General features: G+C 36.5%; 1 protein-coding gene across 2 annotated transcripts in view; it reads left to right on the forward strand.

The window, feature by feature from the left end:
• The window catches only part of LOC141434086 (homeotic protein ultrabithorax), a 152,575-nt gene extending 141,838 nt beyond the window's left edge, over positions 1-10,737 (forward strand). For both annotated transcript variants that reach the window (XM_074096371.1, XM_074096372.1), the window contains one exon: positions 8,017-10,737. The gene's annotated coding sequence lies outside the window, so the exon portion shown is untranslated. The remainder of the gene's footprint in view (positions 1-8,016) is intronic.
• Positions 10,738-25,349: the final 14,612 nt, after the last annotated feature.

A 25,349-nucleotide genomic window follows, 5' to 3' on the forward strand; every position in this document is an offset into this window, starting at 1 on the left:
AAGTGCCAGAACCGATATGGCGGCGTTTCATGATATGCCTAGGAATTTCATGATCATCCTAAACGTCACTAGGCAAATCGTTAAACGGTGAGTTTTAAACGATATGGCGGATGTCCCTTAGCCAATTAATGAAATGGCACCATTTCACGATATGCCTAGGAATTTCGTGATTTGGCGGATTTTACGATCGGCCGCCGACAGATACATTATGATCTGATCATGCGCATGAGGGTTTTTCTGGCTGACTTCTGTTGGCGCTACTATCGTTGACAACTTGGACATTTGTGTTACTTTTGGGATTGGTTTAAAACTAAATGAGCCAATCGCAAACGAGACTACAGCTATAAACGGATTTCACTATACTTCTTCCACTCGACTCACAATACATCTTTAGATATTATACGTTCCAGAAAATCATCATCTTAGGTGCTTAGTTGTTTTAGGGAATTCAGTCAATGAGGGCTATCGCGAATGAATTCGCCACTAGGGTCGCTAGTGTAGCGTGAGGTCTCCGAAATGTCAAATCTCAGTTTTTGAGTGAGCTACGCGGGCTTATTTTTAATTAGAAAAAAATTGAGAATATTTTGTAATAAGTGAAATTAATTATAGCAAATATGCGTTCCGGGGCAATGAAAGTCTGTGTGTTGAGACAGTTTTGCCTTTCGGAAACCTTTGTCCTCCCTTTTTTCCGAACAAAACGGGGACTATGCAACACTGTGGCATGCTCGATATTTTTATGGTACGGTTTTAAGGTGTATTAAATATGATTTTAATCTAAACTTTGTTTTCATGCCCGTAATAACAGACTTTGAAAGCCATACTTAAAAACCTCACGCAACAGTGCGCCATCTAGTGAGACAAAAAACGATAGCCCTCATTTCGTGCTAATAAGAAAGGCTAGCAATTCATCGGTAATTTTCTGGTATTGTGGGTATCCACAGGTTTAGGTGCCGACTAACCATCAGGTAATCCAGTTGCTTGTTTGCTGTTATTTGTAAAAAATGTTTCATAACTCCTATGTTTCATCCAGTAGATTCCAAGTCAACTCATTACTATTTAAATAAAATTTGTAACTGTAAAACCTTTCTCGCATGGAAACAGAGCATGACCGTTCACAGAAAAAAAGGGTTTAAACAAAATAGGATCAGAATTAAATTTTCACACATTTCCATTCATTTGGATTCCGGAATTCGTTTGTTTCATTCGTTCAACCGTCCTACTTAGGTTACGCAAGCAAATGTTTGAAGTAACTTTTTGGTAGGTTTTTTCCGGTCGCGTCATGTTTTGTGAAATTTACGTTCAGCTTAAAGCGTCCAAAATTTTAGCTTTTCCCGTCGCAAAATCCTGATAAATGGCCGGCCGGGCGGATTGGATGAAAAAAAAAACCTTCTTTACACCCTTTATTATACTTATACTTACGCATCTACTAAGCAGTAAGCAAATTGTATTGAAACACATAATAAGCTTCTGATTTCAAACGTTTATTTTAACTTTAAATTAATAAAATTGGTAATTAGTTAGGAAAGCCTAAAACTAATAAATGATCAATAATGCTCTATCAATGATTTAATCATTTAAGAAAAAAAAAATGCAATGTATCTTCTAAATTCAAAATAATATCGAGGAATCTTATTACCAACGTAAACGAAATAATAACGTACGTTGAAGCATGCCGCGTCACTCGCGGGGAAGGGAGAATTGATGGCCACTCGCAGGTAGGGTGGGACCATCCCCACACGACTTCAAAAATGGAATCCCGCAACGGAATCATTTTTTTCGAATCGAATTTTCAAAAGATCATCGTCAACTTTGAATTTGGAAGATTCTTTTGCAAAAGTAACTAACCAGTTACGCGAGTACCTTTTAAGGTAATTATTTTAGTGACGGTATGAGACAGAGAAAGAGAGAGAGAAATAGAGAGACATTTATTTACACATATTCGATACACAGAGATAACACGTTAGGAAGAAATAATAATTAAAAAAACATCGAATAGTATAAATTGGGAATGTTGCGGCAAGCCACAACGCGGTATGTATAAAAAAAACAGAAATAAAGATTTTTTTTATGAGTTGATGATCGAATTGAAAAGAAAAATGAATAATTGTACCATTGCAAGCAATGAAATCAAACAAACTAGGTACTCAAATTGGTCTGCGGATTTTATAAAACTTTCTATCTACGAGTAGCAAGAGAAATTAATATTTTTTCTGATGATTTAAACTAGTCTATTAGGTTGACAAGCACCATAAATTTGTTTCTTTACTTATGACGTGATAACTATCCTATTTGTATCTTTATCAAACAAAATTTCATTTCTTGCCATAAATGTCAAAATATTATGCGTCAACCGCTCGTTAACCATAATGACTCAATCTAATTTTTATAGTTTTTAAATTAACATCTTGTGCGGTCGAGTTTTATGACGTTCATTAGAATAGGCATGGACAAATAAAATATTAACACGTTAATCTAATATGCGTTAACGAATGTAATAAAATCTTCGTGTCTGTGGGGGAGGCTGAGACATTCCGGACCCTCGTAAGCCCACCTATGTGTCTTTCTTATTGCCGACTAAATCTCGAATATACATACAAATAAGATTAATCCCGCTGAAAGAAAGGGTGTTACAACCCTTTTGAGCTGAGCGCGAGAAGAATTATGTCGCGTGGAAATGTTGGTGTTTATTTTAAGAAAATTTTAATCTTTTGAGCGCGTGGATATTTACCACATTTCGGTTAGGGCTACATTCATTTTGTTGTGGTGGAAGATAATGATTTAAATTCTCGTGTCGTTCCATAATGCTTCGAAGTTTTATGGACTGTTAAAATTGATTTTAGATGACGTTTATCACCTTCAATATTTAGTAAGAAGTTAACACAGCCTCGCGTGGTTGAAAATGCAGGGGTTTTAATATTTATTTAATTATTTATCGTATCCCCATCCCATCCCAGCCTATATACGTCCCACTGCTGGGCACAAGCCTCCTCTCAGAACAAGAGGGCTTGGGCCATAGCCCATTTATCGTATTATAATGACTTATATTTTATATTTATATTGCTTTTTTAACTTCGATAAAGATGTGACTACACTTTGGATCAAAAATTCGGTTGAAACTCTACCAGTGTGTTCAATCAAAATATCCCAAATTTTCCGAAATATTCCTTTTTTTTTAAACATCTTGTACCACGTGAACGAATCTTGAATACAATGGAAATAATAAGTGAAAACCGCGGAAGTTTTCACACTACAACTACACATAAACGTTATCACCGACATAAAATATCATAATAAGATTTTCAACTCTTTTGTCGCTTAAGAAAGTGCGTGCGCCGTATTCGTGTTAATGTCAACCACGTGTTGTGCCCAACGTTAACTTCTAATTACTGTTTTTATGAGCGTGGGAAAATATCGCACGAATAACGCATGAGGTGATAATTGTGCGGTTAATTACTGGAATAAATGGCTAGGTCAAGTGAAATGAAATGTTATCTCAGTAATCTTAGTGGTAAAAACGGTTTTTTGAAATACAGTTTTGTACGTGGTTTGCGGTCAGGATTATTAAGAGCAGTGTGATCTAAATATTATAACCTAGACATTTCGAACAGTACAAATTCTTTGCGGGTTCAGTTTTTGGTTGTATTTAACATGGATGTGTCTCGTTGCGATTTGCGAGGCTGTCCTTCTCCATTTTCTGCATTCGTCCCAATTTTGAGGAGACTTCAGCCCAGCCAGTCGTTTAATACGTGTATGTCGAGGTCGTCACGTCGTGTAGTCTTCAATCAGTGGCCATTTTGGCCTCTAGCCTTCAATAGATTATGTTACTTACTTTCTAACTCTTGTGTTTATTATAAAATTTATAACTACGTAAATACCTCTGTCTGTCACCTCTTCACACTGAAACCGTCGAACCGATATAGACAAAATTTGGTATATAATATATATCTATTTCGTTTGAAACCCTGTAAAGGACATAGATAATTTTCATCCGGGAAAATTACATAGTTCCCACGAGATAACGATAAACCAATTCTTCGCAGAGGAGTCGAGAGCAACAGCTAGTAAAAAATAAGCTCCCTGAATAAAAAAAAAACATGAAATGTTATTAATATTATTTAGAAACCCTTCGATAACCTAGGAGACCTACGAGTCCTAACTCGAAAACCTGAAAAGAATCCTCAAACCTAATTACGCGCTTACTTTCCCATAACGAGCCAGCATACAGGCCCAACAATAAGTGCGCAGCAAGCTAGGTCGATATTCATTATTTCCACGGCGCTCGCAACCCTTATCAAGGGAAGACGCCCGTTTTTTCTCGGTTTTCCCAAATAATTTATTTAGCGGGCCGCCGTCAATTTATCTCGGTGGGAGCTAATTTCGCGCCGGGCCGGTGGCTGGCTGGCGCATGTTGTAATTCAACAAATTGCGCGTCCTACTCGATTTATGGGCGTTCGCACTTGACGGAGCGGTGCGAAGGGCTCCTCCATTGTTCTTGATACTGTGTCCATACTGGCTCTTGGGTTAGGTGGTCGGGCCGCTGACCTCACGTCACATCTGCCATTAGATATTGGAAATTAGTTTAAGCTGACATGCTCCGTTGCCAGAAAGTGCAACGATAGTGGGATAAAGCTCCTTTTTACTCGGCTGCCCGAAAAAGGGATATGTTTTTCGAGCGTATGTGTATCTATTATTTATTTTCCTTTTTAGTTTTTATTTATATGTAGTTTTTGAAGCAGTCGTTTTTTTATATTTTAGAATAACGGATTTTCTTCCGGTTTCTGTCACCCTTTACTAAACTAAATAAGCAGCAATGTTAAATACCTACTACTTAACATCCCATAAGAATGCCCTCTCAGTATGCAACCCATTTGCCAACATTAAAAAGTTTTTAGGGTAGGTACTGTGTTTAGCTCCTTATCTACGTATAGGCTAACTGATAGACGGTACGATAAGGTCTATAATGTTAAAAAAACAATTTCAATACTCACACAAAAATTTATAGCTCATCTTGTTCGCGGAATACAGTTAAGTTTCAACGTAAATTACTGAAGATAGGGTTCGTTCAGACATAAATACTACAGTACAGTCAACCAATCTTAATTCCTAGGCCACCACGGAATCTTATCACCATAAATAATTTATGACGTAACTGTCATGATGACAAGGTTCTATCGTGACCTAGGTATCAAATTGACTGTACACTGTAGGATGGCCCCTCAGTCTGCACCACCCCTATCTGGTACGTGCTCGCTCGGTAGTGGTAACACATAATCGTATCAATTATTCGGTCGGCGTCCCTCTTCTTTATTACTTTCCTCCGAGTCTTGCCTCTTTGTACCGCTTTGACTTTTTCTAAAAGTAGTCTTAGATCTTCCTTTGTCTAGGTAAGAAATATCGACGGTAGGTATAAGGTCCGTGGGCATTAACAACTCTTTTGAACGTTCAGTTGTTATATATGGTGATAGGAACTGTGCGGTTAAACGAATTGGTAGCAGTATGACCTAATTTTTTAAAGTAAAGTACTGTAAGTGTTTATTTCAGTGTTTAGATCGGTGTTTTTTGATGTGGGGCCGTGGATGCCCCTTTAGGGGGGGTGCAGTTACTTTATTGTGTTGACTCATAATGTTTCTATCATAGACGTGTGATAATTTGTATTGTAGGTGTAAATAGAGGTAAATAGGGGGTCGCCAAATATTTTTTAAACCAAGGGAGGTCGCGTTATGAAAAAGTTTGAAAATCGCTGGATTAGATCAACGTGTAGGAAAGACGCGACGCCCTTTTAATGTAAAATTATTTCGCTTACACCTTTCGCGGTTCCTTACCTTTATCAGTTAAATTTTAACTTATTATTTTACTAGAGTCTTGGATGTTTGTATGTATTTAAGTATATATTTATCTATATATGTATGTATATCCGTTGTCTAGCACCCATAGTACAAGTTTTGCTTAGTTTGGGGCTAGGTCAATTAGTGTTATTTGTAACAACATTGTTAATTAACGTGAATCACCATTGACTTTTTATTTTTGTTAATTTGTGTGACCTTTGATGAACCTGAATGACCTTTAGTGGTTTTTTTTTATTGATGAAGCTTCGCAACCGTACGACCCTCTACTCTAAGGGTTCGCGACCCACACGTTAAAAAGAATATTTCACATATCACACAATTATTTAAATGTGAATTCTGATATTCTATAAGGTTTTTAAATCATGAAAATAAAAAAATCAATTTTCGCCTCATGTGCTACACAAATGTAGTCAGCATAGTAAAAACAATTTCTCAGTTTATCTACTATATGAAAACAGCTTAGGTAGGTACGTTAGCTGTTATATGTTTCTTTCTGCTGACTACGTATCGCCAGACAGTCGCAGCCTCGCGAACAGACCGAATCAGCAACAGCAGATGTATATAGAGATGTTATTACCTGTAATGTTTTGGTGTGACTTGACTACAATATTTCTCGAGCTTTAGACAAAAAAAGTGAACGTAGTTATTTATACTCATCATCATCATCATGTCAGCCGAAAGACGTCCACTGCTGGACATAGGCCTCCCCCAAGGCTCTCCACTCAGTTATTTATACTGTGCTTTACTTTTTCCCTTAATTTAGTTAATTTATTTCATGGATCACTTCAATTATTAAATAGCATATTATGCCAACTATTGGATACTTTAAATTATAGTTTTTACCGTTACGCGATGGTTTGTGCCTCGTTATTTTATTACTTAACGCAGTAGATAACTGATAATAGAAACAGTTGAGTATTAGTTACTAAATACTTTTATCAATTTAGAAACAATTCTCGTACGAGTACTTAGTGCGCAAAATAACCTTGCTTTAGTGAAGAAGTAGGGTAAATTAGTTTAGTTTATGATATAGACCTCAGCAAAGTAACGCCTGAATTAATCAATTAACATACTTAACTTGCCCACAATTTAAAAATGTGCAATCACGACTTTGTTTTTTATGTCGTCGGTATAAAAACAAAACAAAAGCTACAAAAGTAGCAATGCGTATAGAATAATAAAAACCCCAATTTTTTTTTATTGTACAGTAGCAGACCAATCATATAATCGTAAACATTAATTAAACATAACGATGATCGTATTCTGCAGAAAAACCACTTCACTGTAGTCAAAGCGCATCCAAATGCAAATGTGCAGTGGCAAATTTTCACGCCATCTGAAACAAGCAAATTATTACTTTAATATATTAATTGTCACACTAAACGTATCGCGATCACACACGCGACCGCTCGACGGAGGGCACGCCGTCTTTGTAAATCAGCATATGCAAAGTGGTATAGCAATAAATCTCTTGGTCTTGCTCGTTCTCGCATCATGTTACATCTTAATTTCAGCACCGGCTCGACGGAGCCTGCCTGCCAGAGATACGGCCTTTTATCAAATTCGCATTACGCTAGAAATTAACTTTAACTAAAAAAATACGCCTCCGTGAGCTTAAGCGATAAATAATGAAAAGCTGTTAGAATGCCGGGTTTGTTTTAACATGCCCATGGGGCTTGTGCGGAATTATTTGCATTTTAAGTTTGCCCTTCTTTATGAGAAGGTTTAATGTGAATCATATAGATAGACTTTTATATTACGCGTTTGTTTCACAATTTCATTGCATATTGAGAGGTTAGGGCGTAACCGACGCGGGCGATACGATACAATTCGACGACCGATCGTATATCAATCCTTCAAACAATCGGACGGCGAGGTTTTCGTGCCCTGTCGTTTTGCGTCGCCCACACAAGATAAGCCATGCACTTGGAGTTGATAAACGACCTTTGTATTTACTTGCTTCATGCAATTTGTATCTGCGCATAATTGCATGATAAGTGGATGATATACGCGGCAAGGGACGAAATTTTATCTCTCGAACGCACTTTGCCTGTCACTGCTTCGATGTTCATATCGTTTGCTGCGGCTCTACGCAATATTTACCGTTTGCATTGCGCTTTAGTTTGGAATGATTGGCATTTTATTAATTTCGCTTTTGTTTTTGTTTCAGGTGGTCGTCGCGTAGAGCGTTTCAGTGGCTTGGTAGGTGCTAGGGAGCAGCAGGGCTACGATGAAACTCGAAACTCGAGGTTCGTGTCGTGCGGTCCCTCTGACACTTATACTATTTTTTACGAGAGCGAGAGGGACGGTACGATACGAGCTTCGTGTTTCGAGTTTCGTAGTAGCCCAGTTGAGCTTGTAAAGAGATGTTTAGTTAACTATACGCTTTTGTTACCATCACGAACGTAGGTGTCTCATGCTCGCTTGTTTCACTCGGCACAACACATTGACGCCGCGGGATCAAGATATCAAACTCGACTGTCGAATAAATTTTTGTGCCAACCCACACGAACGCTTAGGCAATCGACTGCCGAAGATTTATTGTCAAAATTTCCCGTTAGTAACGCTTACCGAGCACACTCCGCGTATCACTATTTCACAAATAAAAGAACCAGTCGCGATATGATCGTCGACTATAAATTATATGAAGCTCGGATGAAAAATACGCGGTTTGGTGTCCGCTTATTTATCGTTTAGCTCTTCTAATGTATGAATACTTTATGTTAATTTGGATTCGATTTTAAATAGTGGCATCTATTAATATTTAATTAAGCTTTTATCGTTATTTGGTTTGGGGTTTTGGTATCGTATTGAAAGTAGACGCGAGGTTGTGAACTGTAGGTGAAGATATAGCAGCGCGGCGGTATCGGGCGGCCGATCTGCTATCGCGTGGCATCAGCACGGTGGCTGCTCCATGCTAGGATTAGGTTGGTTCCCGCGTGTTCCACTCCGTGATATATTGTTCCGCATCTCCGTGTATAAATCTCGAACGCCTGCTGAGGTACACGGACGGCCGACGCGCCGCACCTTCCAGCTTCAAATGGAATTGTGTTTTTATTTATCATGCGAATCGCCCCCCTATCGCTCACTCGAGATCGCACTTTATCTGCCAAACTTCGAGCCGTATCGGTAACAACTGCTCTTTATAGTTACTATTCTTGTGTATTGTCTTAAGAATTCGTTGACGAATACCTATTTACAGTAGTGTGAGATTCACGTGAATACACCCGCAACTTCATACTTGCCATGACGTCAAAATCTCAATTCTTCTTAGGTAAATCAATCTTTACTGTTGAAACATGATGGGAGTAAAATACAAATTTAATATTCTAATGTATATATTAGCACTAGTTACATGTAGGTATTCGTAAGCTAAAATCTGATGTACAACGTCTGTATACGTTCATATTACACTTTAAGACATACAGTGATATGTTTCAGCTTGTAAACTATGTAATATAATGTGTATTACATACTGGAGTGACGAAAGAAGCAAAATGTGTAGGAAATTGTCTCGACGTTTATCGTAATTTTAATGTGAAACAAAAATTTCTACTTTAGATGTCTTAAATACAACTGAGTAGGATATCCTAGTACAGATACTGATCTTTTCGAGTCTTGTGTCAAAATATACGTTATGAACATAAAAACTAGTAGCGTTTTCTGAAGAATTTAATTTGATATTTGATACTATCGTTCCTCCTTATAATGCGGTTATGGTAAATTTAATAAACATTTGAAATAAATCTTGAGCAACACGAGCTGATCGCATCGAAGTTTTGTAACATCGTCACGCCAGAGATCCTAAATACGTAACTACAAAAGCTTTAGTATGAAAAATTATTCCATTTTATTAGTCGATAGCTTAATTTATTCTTAGAGAAATAGTTTCCCTGTAGTCAGAGAAATGACAAGAATCAAGTCTAGTTGTGCCCAGTATACGAATAGCTGACTAACATTAAGGATAACGTAATTTATTTTAAGATACATTAGCTGTAATATTTTTGGATTCCTATAAACATATACGTAAACTGTCTTCTTTAATCTAGTTGTCGAGTTAAGTTAGGTTGAGGTTCTTTCGGTTTTTTTTATTATGTGTCTTCGAAGTGCCAAATTCATTTTGTAAACTATCATTGATTCATCTGATTACCTCTAGAAGTTCCTTTACTGTATGATTAATGAGTTTGAATGAGGCATAATCGTCCTATTGTTTTTGGTAGATGCCATCTTGTTTGGTCATCGAATTATGAAAGAAACCTCTCCTAAGTTTTCTTGTCGTTAATTCAAAATGTAAATATTTCTATTTGTAGACTGTTTATTTATAATTATTTTTATTTTAGTGTTCTTTATAGCTTTGAATCTCAAGTTGAATAACTTTTAGTTTTATATTGAATTGCAATTGTTGGAAAGTATGCGCGTTTTTTATTCGAAAATGTAATTTTTACATCACAGTTTGTACTAACGTTTTTGTTTAAAATATCAGAATTTCATTTGTTTCAAAAGCCAAGCGTGCATCGGCAGTCATAAATTGTATGTTGTCAACAATTTGTCTTTCATTTATTTAATTTGAAACGTGCTCACGAATGTTATACGTAAATTTGTCCTTAACAAAGCATTTGTCATACGTAACTAGGTAGGCTCATTTTATTGTAATGTAATATAATTAATATTAAATTAGCTATAAACGAAGAGAAATACTTAAACCTTGAGGGGATAGTGTAGAAATGATTTAAATGTTTGTGTTCCATGATTGTAATTGTGTGAAAAGTTGTGTAATATCATTATATTACCTATTTACGTATATAAACAAAAAGCGATATTATAATTTTTGTACAATATCGGCTATAGTGCGAGATGGATCTGCATAAATAAAATTCTGTTACTGTAAACACTAATTGCTTTCATTTATATCTAAACTGAATTTACCTATAAATCTTCTTTACAAATTGAGAATCTTGAATATCAAAACTGAGTGCATAGCAAAATGCTCCCTTTTGTACATAGTGGTGAAGCAAAGTCCACTCGTGGCCACTGCCACTGACTTACTGAATGGACGTCGAAGTAATTGTAATAATATATAACAAAAAAGTGAAACCGACTCACAAAAAAAATATAAAAATAGAACAGACTACAAAAAACTTGAAAATAATTTTCTACTAGCTTGAAGTCGGTGCCCCAGCGCGAACCACCAGGAGTGATTGAAGCCCAATATATAGTACACACCTACGAAGGTGAGGTAAACGACTATAGTTACACTCCTGCTGGCTCGTGCTGAGGCACCGACTTCAAGCTAGTAGAAAATTATTTACATTATTTTTGTTGAACAAAATTTTAGGAGTCATATCAACTTCAACTAATCTTGTTTTGGAAACCAACATGGGCTAAGAAATACTATACCTATTATTATTAAAATATTTTTACACTTCATTTGACAGATGTAATGAAAATGTTGATGAAAACGTGGGTAGTTGTGTGCCGGTGTCAGTTTCGTCGGGTAGTCGCGCGAGCAGAGCAGCGGCGCGCAATGCGCGTGTTGCAGCAGCCGCTGAGTCGCGTTGCTCCGAAGACGAAGGGCTACGGATTAGCCCGAAACATGTCGAGCTAAACTCGATTTAAGACGTGAGTTATCCGGGTCAATATATTTAATATTTTTACACTGACACAAAATATACCGATTTCGTACTAAGTCTATTTAAAAAAAACTGTTAGTAGCGTGGGCATGAACATGATAAATCTGTTGTTTGTACACCAAGAGCATTTTAAGCAACTTCCTACATGCCTTGCCTACGTTTTCCAGAATAACGCAGCGTTGGTATTGTCAAGAGTAGCCACGGTGTCGTGCCAAACAGGAAGTTTGCATGCTAGCTCGCCACGGGATGTGAGGTTCGATTCCCAGCTACGCTAGTTTCGACTTTATTCATCGCGTGAAAAATGTACATATTATGCTCGTATTTGAGATGAGCTTCGTCTGAACTTTAGTACAGCTAGGTTAGTTAGGCTCTTTTTAGTGCAAATTCAATACGTTGTCTACTACTACTACTGTAAGAAGTAGAAATGTCTGATTTGGTTGAAAGATTAGAAGATAGCAAAAATGTAGAAGAATGAGCAAGATTGTTTTTAGAGAGTACCTATAAAACGCTCAACGACGACGACGAATTGTTAAGAATGATGTGGATTAGACCAGTGTTTCCCAAACATTATTCTGCCATGGCCCGGTAATAAGGTCCGCCCGGATTGCTACCACCATCTTGCTCGCTAATCCTGCCGTGAAGCAGCAGTGCTTGCACTGTTGTGTTTCGGCGTGGAGAGTAAGACAGCCGGTGAAATTACTGGCACGTGAGGTATCCCATCTAAGACCTCTAGGTTGGCAACGCGTCTGCAATACCCCTGGTGTTGCAGATGTTTATGGGCGGTGGTGATCTCTTACCATCAGGAGACCTACTTGCTCGTTTGCCATCTATTCGAATAAAAATAAAAAAATAAAAATTCACACTGCCCCTTCGTGACCCACTTGATACTTTTACGACTTACTTTTACAAATATTTACTTTGCGTCCGTCCATACTAGGTATTATTTTTAAAACAAGACGGGAATGTTGCGACCCGGTATTTTATTTTGATAGCCCGGTACCGGATCGCGACCCGGCAAATGGGAGACGCTGAATTAGGCTATCAATATGTTGTGAGACTAATTATTGACAATATTATAACGGAAGTCAGAACATGATTCACTTCAGTATTTTTGTGATACTTTGACACGCGTCAATAATTTTGTGATGTCGTTTATAATAAATGTGCATATGTCACGTGATACTGATAGTTTAATGCAATGCAACGACTATTTAAGAAGAGATATAAAAACGTACTTGAAAGCTTAGTGTCGAAACATTTTCAACGTTATTAAGTCGAAGGACTTCTATTTTCCGATATATTTATTTATTTACAAGAGAAAAAACACGAAAAGAACTTGACTATTCGAGTTTTATACTTGACATTATCATTTTAAGATTTTAACAGAACTCTCCCACTTACCAGTGAAATATGGATTGTGGATGGTGTTAATGCGTGGATAAAGTTGTAGTTGTCAAGTGTTGCAAAAGCTGTTTCATCGCCGTACTAGATTAAGACCAGTAACATTCTTAGGAAGCGTTTCAGTGTCCGTCTTTGTCTCTCATAAATCTTGGTGTATACCGTGGATTACCGCAAGAGTAATGACTTGGTCCACCTGCTGAGGGACTGCCATTATTTACCTATTTGCCCGAGCGGCAGCACTGGTCCCTTTGGGTTAAAATTTGTCATAAGGTGGTGAGTTATGGCACATGTGCTAGGATAGATTTAGTGGTAAGTAGGTTTTGGGCTGAATTAGGATTCTACGGACCCGATTATGGTATAAATCATGCCTGTATACTGTTGTATGGTGCGTTACTAGCTTAGCTTTCTGAATGGCGTCCCTTTTTAGGGTTCCGGAGCCAAAATGGCAAAAACGGAACCCTTATAGTTTCGCCATGTCTGTCTGTCTGTCTGTCTCTCCGTCCGCGGCTTTGCTCAGGGACTATCAATGGTAGAAAGCTGTAATTTTGCACAGATATATAAATAAACTATGCCGATGAAATGGTACAATATTTTTTTTTTTAAAAAAAAAAAAAAATGTGAGGGTGATTTTTTTATTCTCATCCAACCCTATAGTGTGAAGTATCGTTGGATAGGTCTTTTAAAACAATTAGGGCTTTACTAAGACGATTTTTCGATTTACTGATTTGTTTGCGAAATATTCAACTTTAAAGTGCAAATTATCATTAAAATCGAGCGTCCCCTCCCCCCTTCATAAATCTAAACCGGTGGTTGGAAAAAATTTAAAAAGATTAGGATGGTAGTAAGTATATCAAACTTTCAAGGAAAACTATAACGGCTAAGTTTGCTTGAGAATTATTAGTAGTTTATGAGTAAAATTAGCAGCCTAAGGTATAAAATATACCTAAACTTGGAAGATTCCGTATAAAATAAGAAATCCTTAGAAAAATATTACTTAATTTTTTCGTAGTGGCTACGGAACCCTATTTCGGGCGTGTCCGACACGCTCTTGGCCGGTTTTTTAATAGGTTGGCGGAAAATATGTAGTTTTTGACACAGTAACGATGTTGAAATCGATTCAATACAAAATAAATTAATCTAATCTAATCTATAAAGTAATAATAGATACTATGCAAAAAAAAACACCTTTGCAGTTTTTTTTTTGGGTTTCGTACAAATACACAATAGTAAATAAGTTTTGAAGACTATTACTCGTTAACTCGTAAAGCCTAACGAGTCTGTCTTGAATGACGAGGAATCGTAAAATGCAAGCAAAATCGATTGAAATGATGTATGACAATTATGACAACACTGCAATGAATTTGGCTCGCATTTTAGGAACCCTGTTAATGACTTACATGACAAGCATTTAACAGGTGCAACTAAGCTACTAGCATTTTAGCTTTTTAGTAACAGAAACAAAAGACAAACTATCGCTGGACAACCATAAAGTGCCACAAATCACTGACGTCCCACGTCCAAAGTGAAACCGAACCTGCATCATATTAAACGATAAACCAACCAAAACGGCCGTAACCGAACCCGCTCAAAAATAAAGGCCCCGCCAGACAGTTTTACTGAAAATTAAGGCTCCCATGAAAGGCTTATAATGAACGGTCTAATTAGCAACGTGAGATTGTTCACTTTATTAGGAGCCTGGTGTCGTGACGATGCTGCAGATATCGGGTTTGTCACTAAGCCTTTACTTTAATTAGATGTATTCGTGTAACCCATTTTTATTTAAGTTCTGGGGACACTTTGGAACATTTGGCTACTGACACTAAGACTGACCATAATAATAATAATTGTCGAAGGGTTATCCTATACACGCGATTATATTACACGCGAGTAATACCTTCCTGAAAGAAAGGGTTTTAACAACGTTCCGTTTTTGCCGACTGAGGTAGGCACGGAACCCTAAAAAATAAATCTTTTTTTTAACGCAGCTGTCTCTTGCAGTTGGTACGCAAAGTATTGAGTACTGGGTGAGTATTTTGAAGTGAGAAAGATGATAAAAAAATGGTCGACGAGAAAATATCTGGACAAGGTGACCTACTTATTAAAATAAGCGCTGTAGTAGTTGAATGAACAAAAGTTGTGGACCGGATTTTATCAGTCGATGCTAGTACCTACATATTTCTAAAATAATTTCATCAAATCTTATAAGTACTAAATATATTGACCCGGATAACTCACGTCTTAAATCGAGTTTAGCTCGACATGTTTCGGGCTAATCCGTAGCCCTTCTCTCCGGAGCAACGCCACTCAGCGGCTGCTGAAACACGCGCACTGCGCGCTGCCGCTCTGCTCGCGCGACTACCCGACGAAACTGACACCGGCACACAACTACCCACGTTTTCATCAACATTTTCATTACAACTGTCAAATGTCAAAATTGCTCATCAAATCTTCTTCATCTTCATCTTTAATGTATTTTCCTTCATTCAAAATATATATATAATAGTTAGCTTGTTCGGCAAGGTTCACAATTCCTACTTAGCTATTACTGCCATCTTTGACCTATTCTCAAGTATTTCATTGTAGGGAATCTTGTAGTCCTCACATTTTGAGGTACGGTACATTAGATTATATATTGGCACCGCTAGTAAGTACTAGTGTAGTAGTAATCGAGTATATTTTACGTAAAGAGCACACATTGATGCCAACGTAAGTTACCAATAAGTAATTTACGCTAACAGAAAACCAGTTAAACTACTATAATGTATATGTGTCTTCCCTTTCTTAGTAAACGGTATTTCACCGAGCATAAGCCTTGATTCAATGAATAAGCCCCCGATAGAGCGACAATTTGCTACGGCGTAAAATCTTGCGCACAAAACTATTTGTCTTGCGCTTGCGCGACCATATTTTGCAGCGGACATATTGAGTTATCTTAATTAGTCGGGATTCGAACCCGCCACCCAGACAATCCCGTTCCGATACGCGCGGTAGGCTTTATGATAAATAAACAATAAATGTCATAAACATAAATGTCACATGCTGTGTGTTTATAAATCTGGTTTAGTACCAGGTCTGTAGACTGCTGCGCGAGTAATGACTGTGGAGTCTAAACTAATAATCACGCCACACTAACAGATTAATTTTTATATCATAGAACTACGAGTGCAATTTAAAACAAGCTTTTACTTAAATGTCATAAAATAAATCTACTGTTATTGCAAAAATTGTGATGCAAAAAATAGTATTGTATTTCACTGACCAGTACCATTATTTAATAAAAAACTTTGAAAGTCTGTAAAACATGACCGTCAATAAGACGTTGCTTTTGGAAGAAAAAACCCATTGTGTTAGTTCTATAGTCCGTACTCGTAGTATAACAACGAAGAGTACTTTGAGCTCCGAGAGTACTCAGATTCTTTGCCACATCCTCATTTCCTTCAAACTGTTCCACAGACAAATCACTACCTCCCGATTTTCAGATTTATGCCTTACGCGATTTATCAACTCCCGCGCAGCCATGCCCGGATCGTGCACGCGCCGATAAGATAAAGGCAGCGGACAGCCGGTGCCCCGCTGGGCAGCTAATTAAGTCTTTAACTTTAACTATGCTTTATTTGCTAGGTATTGTAGCATGCTAGAGCATGGCTAAGGGGCTTTAAAGTGAGTCATGTTTTGGATAATTTTAGCGGTGGGCTGTACCTTGTGTGGATAGGCCACAGCACAATAGAAAGTTCTCATGTGGGACCTCATGATAGATGCATTGTATGTACCTACCACAAAAGTTACAAGCGACAAAACAAAACAAAACAAACAAAATTCGACAAAATAGTAACATTTTACTGAGAGTGAATTGTATTACATTACAATTGTATTAATTGTAGTACAGGGATCTGGGCTGTAAGTACGCAGGAAGAAATATCTGATGTGCATATTAAAATATATGCATCCGAATTGAGAAACTTCGATAGTGCGATGTATAATGTAGTTGTTTCTCTTATTGATAACTAGATGGCGCCTGAGGTTGCTACAACCGACAGTTTTGCTCGCGTGAACCATAAAGTCTGACAGTTCAATTGAAATTCCGGAATTTTAGCTGTCTCTGTGGGAATTCTTGAAGACTACTTGGTATTCATAAGTTAACGTCCTGATCACGTAGGAATATCGAAAAAAGTTCTACTTGCCAAATTTCCTCCAAATACGAGTGGCCGTTTTAGCGTAAAAGAGTACCCAATAAACGCACACAGTCACACATACCTGAACTTTCGCATTTTATTACTAGGATAAGCGAACCTCTAGACAGTCTCGAGTACACATTATTAAGACACGTGTAATACTTTCCCTTTATTATGCAAATACGTCTCAGTACGGTCACGAGCGTTAATTTGGGACCCATTTCATCAAAAAATCCTTTGAATTGTCATACAAAATGACAGATATTCGATCTTAAGTGGGTCCCAAATTAAAGTCAGCTGGGCTGGCCATAGCTTTCTTCAAGGTTCTCTATGGCGATTGGTTTGGTGCTACCCGCGCCCATTGGCTTCCTGTGTGTGTTATCAGATCGTCTGTCGACCTTGCGAGAGGCCTGCTTCGGACACCGTACCTCGCTTTCCTAACTAACATTATAAACAAACCTAACTAGATCAGGAAAGGACCAACCAGGACTTTTTAGAAATCATAAGCCAACCGAATAAGTAACAAGCAAATTTTTAAACTAAATGCGGTGCACTGTGAAAAGACCGCTTTTGCTCCACTTTTTGCAAATTTGGCGAATTCGGGCAATTCATTGTCCATAACCTCAGGTGTCAAACAAAAGCCTTTCATTACCAAAAAAGGTACTAAGTATTGAACAAAGGTAAAATTACTTGTTTATGGTGCAACAAAGACCGCATAGAGATCGGAGGTAGACAAAGCTGTCCGTGTGTCTGTCATAAATGCATGATTTACGCTATGCCTTCGCAAAGATGACGATAAATTACAGTTCACGTCACTATGGCCTCCGACAACAGTAAATTTGCAGCTGTCGAAAATAGATTAGCTACGATTCTCACCCGTATTAACAAGAGTTAAGCAGGTTATCGAATTTTTGACGTTGAACATGCATGGTTAGTTTACCTATTAAATTTAAACACAGGATATTGTAACAAGTACCACCCGCTTATTTGAGGTGACGCATTTTTTTTTTCATTTTATTACTTACTTGCCTATTCATAAAACCGGCTCAAAATCTATTCATATTTTAATTGTTCTTATTTACAGTAATCAACATTAGATTTTAGCACGTCAATACAACTAAGTAGATACATTACAAAAGCTTCATAGTCATGCATTTGCTTACTTTTACCAGTGACGTAATTATAATCAATAATAATAATAGAATTAAAGTAAGTAAAAATAACTACCCTGATGTCAGGGTCTTTTATATGACAATTGTAGATTGTACAACAAGAGCATAGAACGAGTCTATCCACCCTCGACGTGTCTATCCACCCTCGCTATACCGGCTCGGGTGGCTATATGAACGCCTCGGGTAAAATGGGTTTAATGCTCGAGTTTTATACTGCTCTTCACTTCGATTGCGAGGAAATTAACTAGTATTAACTGTGGAAACAATTGTTCACTTACTAGGTACCTTTTATTTTTCATGCATTGCCAAATAATTATAAATATTTACTTTCCTTGATTAATTTTGATTTATTTAATTGTTTTTTTTTTTAGTTTTATAGAGATTAAAAATTATTAAAAAAATATATACAAATTTTTGTGTTTGTGGCTGTTTGCTATGGCCTGATTGCCTTGGTCTTAGACGAAGATTTTATTTTATGCACTAGAGCATAAAAAGTCATTTTATGTCGCCTAAATCCACTACAAACACGAACTTTACGACCATGAGAAGTGAAATAGTAGATTGTGCAACAGGGGCATAAAACGAGCCATTTTACCCGAGGCCTTCATGTAGCCACCCGAGACGGTACGAGGGTGGATAGATATTTCGAGGGGAAAATGGGTTTAATGCTCAAGTTTTACACTCTGCTTTTTTTTGATTGAGAGGAAATTAAATAGCAACAGTGGAAACAATTTACTAACTTACTAGGTACATACCTTTTATTTTCCATGCACTGCTATATAATTATAATTTTTTAGTTTTAGGTATTGATTTATTTTGATTGATTTTTAGTTTTACAAAAAATAAAAATAACTAAAAAAAATATTGAAACTTTTTTGTTTGTGGCTGTTGAGACCTGATTACCTGAGTCTTAGATGAAGATTTTATTTTATGCACTAGAGCATTAAAAGTCATTTTATGTCGCCTAGATCCAGCATAAACACGAACTTTACGAGTATGAATAACTTATTAATAGGGCATATTAGGCAAAGCTCTGCGCAGGGGGCGACACTAGCGCAAACCGCCATGACAACTTCTCAGTTCTCTTTATATTTTGTCGCCATGACAGATCATGACCAAATAGTATTAGTAGGTACATATAGAAATGATGATATATTTATTGGTAACAAAATAGTTGCCAAACCAAAAAAATAATTGAAATAATATGATATTATGGCATTTAAGATACTCAAAAAACTGTTTACGGTTCTGTGCTAGTGCTGCACTCTGACGGCAGAAAATTGCAGTATTCCCTATTGATTATACAAAGAAAGTGGTTTCCATTGTTTATGTGTATTTTATTTTTGAATTTCTTTTCCTTTCTAAATTTCTACATGAATTTCTAGCAAACTGTTACATGTATGAGAATAATGAGATCAGTCATTACTCGATACCTACTTCTGAAAGCTCTAGCCGGTTCATAGCTGCGTAAGTTGTAAGTACATAGTTGTAATTTCTCGTTTTTGTAGTAACTTACGGAGTTTGAATTCCAGCTACACTGGAATTATCCTTGAATAAAATATTTTTTCGTACGCTGGAATTTATAATTAAATCATTAATTAAGAATTTCGAAAACAGCCTTTCAAAATTGTAACTAGACTTGATAACTAGTAAGGCAATAATCATAAAGCCAGCCCTCAGCCAGCCCAAGTCTACATTTTTTTTAATTCCGTACCTGAATTTTCACACATAAAACCTAACCTCCGCACAGCAAATACACACAATCATTAATCATTATTCCCAACAACTACACGACATGACATGTCAAGGTGGTCTGCATGAGAAGTGCCACAAGCCCGCAATGCCTAATGTCTTGTCAATCATGAAACCTACCTTACTATAGACTGTGAATACTAACAACTTTTTTACTCGATTCTACTCGATTGCTCGGCTGCATGCCAATAAATCGATGAGTCATTATCGAATGGATTTACACGGAATTAAAGCATACCATGTCTGCGGCGTAATGCCGGGTTATTTAATTGTTCTGGGACATCCTGTCCGGATTCGTTACTGTTTGATGTGAAATGATAAACTAAGCTATAAATATAGCGAAGGGCTTTGGACCTCATTTGATAAAATTGTAAGTGAAATTTATTTGCCGTCCAAATTTTGAAATTTAATTTAGTATCAGAACATGAATGAATTTGAATTTTAAATTTAAGATTATCCTTAGTAAATCGGCCACATTATTTACCGAACAACTCAAAATTCAAGAGTAAAACAGAAAATGAAAAATAGTTTAAATTGTGCGACACTAAATCTCACTATCGGAACTATTTACTATAAAAACATGCTCCTCTTAAAGTAGCATTCCGATGTTAGCGACATAGTCATCGTGCGATCCAGTCGCAGTCGCAAGTCGCGGTCACCGACATCGAAATCATACCTTTAGACCAATCTTCGCTTACCATTGAGTGTGATTGATCAAACGCAAACGGGCTTTATCCGCATGATTGTAAGTTGACATAATAATTGTATTTTTTTTAACTAAACATCATCCGACGATGTGACATCCATATGCTGACGTTAATTATGTCACACTTAATACATAATTAGCACTGTCAAGCATTGTCAACCGGAATTACTACGAAAGTATAACTGCATATGGTATCCGTTAATTTCGCAACTAAGGTTTGGTAACCTGTTTCATTTCGCAACTTTTCATTCTGCAAACTCTAAAACTGTAAATATTTCAGGATTTATTTCAGGGTCATCGTGTAGAACGCTTTAGGTTAGGTTAGTTTTATAAAAATCCTCAAATATTTATAGTTTCAGAAATATTAAGCAGTTGGGAAATGCAAAGTTGCGAAATGAATCAGGTTGCCAAACGTTTTTCGCCGAAACATTAGTAAACCCTGCATACGCGTGCACTCATCCGTTTTCTGATTACGACGATCTAGTCTGCGGTAGGCGAGATCTATCTCTAGATCGTATCGATCTATCGGTCACGTATCGATTACTCGCATTGACTTCTAATCGGATTTCCAATCAGGCGCCGGTGACCTCATCGCATTGTTTACATTGCGTACGCTGGTCTACGGGGTATCCTGTTTTCGTCCTAGGACTTTTCTAGTCTCTGTATGGGTTTACCCAAAATATTGTTAAGGTGTGTTTTCATAGAACCTAAACTAAATGGAGTGGGACATGTGGAATCCAACTAACGGTACTCACTTCATAGTTATATGACGAAGTGAAGTAGATCCAAAATCAAAGTCAAAGACAAAAATATTTTAATAAAATTTACGTCATAACAAGCATTTATAAATGGATTCGGTAAAACCTCTGTTGAGAAGAGTCCGGCAAGAAGCTCGATATAATTATTTCAAAAGAAATTCAAAATTTTATTTAAATGACTTACGTCACAAGTATTTAACACAACTATGTTTTTTAACACAGCAGACACATTATATTTTAATACGATACGACGAGGGATCGCCATACAAATTTGAGTTATTTAAATATAAACATCCTTGTCTATGATAAAGGGTACCTAATAGTTAATTTTATAATACGCCTTTTATTCTTGACCGGTAATATTTTTGGAATAAAAACGTACGTACCTGTATAATTTTCCAAGAACTACTTTTTGGTTTTAGTCATTCTGTAATTTGGAAATTTAACTTTTCTTTTGTTTTTAGTCGCTTTGGCTTACCGATATCAATGGGAAAATTACATATATTTTTTCTAGCACGGTGGGGTTAGAATACCTATCATCCTACTTTTTCTGAAAAAAATAATTAAAATTAGATTTTATAGGTTTTGTAACCTCTAGTTTAATACAAGTATGTGTACTTACTAACTTACTTAGTATTTTCTTTTTCTTATATTTATAATATTATTTTAAAATATTCCGGTTTTACTTTGATGTGCTGTTAATATTGCGTCAAGTTGTACATTTAACAAGGCAACTCATTACACAGCATCCATTAACGCAAGACCAGTCTTGTTTTAATTAAAATTTGAAAATCACTAGTCAATATGAAGCCCCGCAATATAAGCCTTAATTAAATAAAATTGAAATGAAAATGCCAAATGGATTTTACGTGCTTTCGGTAATGGCTCGCATCGTATTATTTCAGAACATTTATTATTGTTGTATAATGCATCCGATCGTAATTCATATGATGCTTAATAACCTGCTTTAAAAACAACATGTTTTCATTACTGGGTACCAGCTAATATTGTTTTGTTTGTTTAACTTAATTATAGTTTGTAATTGAGTCTGATAATTAGCTTAGAGCCTTTTTAACCGGTCATAAGCGATATGGAATCGTATTGCCGTGTTGTTCGTTATGAGAACTGTTGCGTGCGAGTAACGTTTTACGACAAGCGTTTAATTAACTTGCAATATTTGTTTGAAAATATATTTTCGTCAGATCTCGAAGTGAAATTTCATCTATTCCATCATTGAAATTTGGTATGCATTATAAAGATTGAGTGACAATGAAAGTACGTACAACCAGCAAAAAAAAAAACATTTTTCTTAAAATAAATGAGACAAATCAGTTTGTTTGTATGGGTAAAATTTAAATTACCAAACCGATTTAAAAAAATCTTTCACTAATGAAAATCCACATTATTTTTGATAAAACGTTTTTTGCCGGTATATTTTATTTAAATAATTACTGAACTTTACTTAAAACATGTATTTAGGACAAAAAATATTTTTAATGTCTAAACAAGAGATCAAAATTATAAACCTTCTTAAAAATTGTAGACGATATTTTCCTAGTACAGTAGTGTTTTTTTTTACTGGATGGCAAACAAGCAAGTAGGTCTCCTGATGGTAAGAGATCACCACAACCCATAAACATCAGCAACACCAGGGGTATTGCAGATGCGTCCCCAACCTAGAGGCCTAAGATGTTCACGGCAAGATTAGCGGGCAAGATGGTGGTAGCAATCCGGGCGGACCTTGCACAAGGTCCTACCACCTGCAAAACCTGTTTACTTTTAGTTCTCAACCTAACCTCGATGTTTAACTATTATGAATTTCCCTAATATCCTGTTTTTTGTTGCGGCGGTTCGTTAAAAGCTTACTTTAATTTTTTACTGCACTTAATTTAGCTTTTGAGAAAATAATAATAATAATCATTTATTCGCTTATAACAGTTATAACATTAGACATAAATTATAAAAGGATGATCTATCTGGCGGTTCTCAAACTAGGCTATATCTTGTGGACCTAAAAAATTCTGAATAATCAAATATATTAACCACGTATTGTTTTAACTTGTTTACCGGCCGACGTTCGTTAGGTGACAGCGCCCCGAAACATTTGTTAGGGGGGACACCGCGTAAATTTAAACGCGAAAAACACAGCAATGCGGTACGTTTCGCAAAAAAAAGATGAGAATAAACAGACGTCGGGAATGGCGAGAGAAACGCTCGAATTTTGAATACAAATGTAAATTAGTATCTCGACTAATTACCACCGTAGACACGTCCAGGGCTATGCGTCTTGCCGGCTTACCGACGTTCACATTTTTTCTCTGCTAGCCAAATTGTTCGGCTATTTTTCTAATCATGCTGTACTTAGAAAATTTATTGGCCGCGCCGTAAGGAAAAATAAATTGCTCGGCATAAGAAATTGTTCAAGCAATTAAAATTTGACGTTTGTGACGTTTTCCGTTTTCTTCTCGGTCAATATTTTTGTGAGCCTTTTGAGGGTTCTGTACTGTACTACCTCATAGGAAAATAAACTCTAGCAATTCATTTCGTTTTCCGTCTATTTATATGTATATGTGCCCGGTCATCAGTCCGTTTGTCAGGAACCCGTTTACTCAGGAAAAAATCTAGTTGAAAAATGAAACACATGCTATGCTATGATTTCTTACAATCATTTTGTGCGTACAATATACGCGTTTCTTATTAATTCGTACAAAATCTGTTGGAATCAAAAACTACAAGGCACTTCGGTCGACGTACATTTGTGAAATTTGGCAAGAAATAAGGCTTAACAGCACAAGTACAAGGAAAAGCTAGAAAATCACTGAACCGCAAGACATAAAACATTTTTTTAATTTGAAATATGTTTTAAGCAATAAACGTTTCTTATTTGTTTAAACGAGCATTGCGAGAATACGACTTGTACTTTACCGGTTTTTCTTTTCTTTATGTTTAAGACTGAAAGTTTTTTTATTTAAAACATTACTGTGAGAATCGCAATCGAATAAAAACAAAAGCTGGCACAAAAAATACCACACACGAAATTCAGATAATATATATAATTTGCTGAAAAATCTGGGAAAATGTCAGGAAATCACATTATTTCATCTGGTAACCCTACCCACAGACGGACTACATATTTAACGCGCTATTTATCATCATCTGGCTGTTTTCCTTTCATCGTCGCTTCTTGCTGTACTCGTTGAAATTTTTAAATTAAAAACGACCACTTAATTTTTGCGGTGGACCCGACTACATAGTTGGTCATCATCATCATCAATCTCTTCATCATCAATTCTATTAGGTAATTCGTCATATCTACGTTGGTAAATCTTGTCTAAAAATCACTTAATGCCTATCTGCTTACCTCATGTGTAATAATTTGTATTACCGAATTACTACTTTTTAAAATCTTTTCTATAATTACCAAACAGTAGGTGCCGTGACTTACTGGGTGATTGACAGATAACGCACAGCCTATGCGACTAGTGCTAGAAACTTAAAATTTGGTTTACATTTACCTATCATAGAGGAAGAGGATCACAGAGGTGCACTAAGGTAGCATTTTCCGAAATTCCTAAGGAATACGGAACTTTGTTTGTAAGGCATAATCTCTTCAATTACTGAGCCTATTTAAAAAAAAACTTTCACCAGTAGAAAGCTACATCATTCCTGATTGACACAGGATCGGACTCGGTCATACACTTACTTCTAGCAAAAACTAAAGCAAGTTATATAAAAAAATATTAGTTTCAAAGTCGTATGATGTAAATACCCTTTAGCTGAAGCGGTCATAGGCGCCCACGGACGCCGGAACTTCATAAAAACGTTATCATCTTTTATTTTTCACACAATTTGCATGTTACCCGAGATGATGTACTCTTAAATTATGCCACGGCTTATTTATGAAGCATAAGC

Source organism: Choristoneura fumiferana, chromosome 13 (genome assembly GCF_025370935.1).
Source record: "Choristoneura fumiferana chromosome 13, NRCan_CFum_1, whole genome shotgun sequence".
Classification (NCBI taxonomy): domain Eukaryota; kingdom Metazoa; phylum Arthropoda; class Insecta; order Lepidoptera; family Tortricidae; genus Choristoneura; species Choristoneura fumiferana.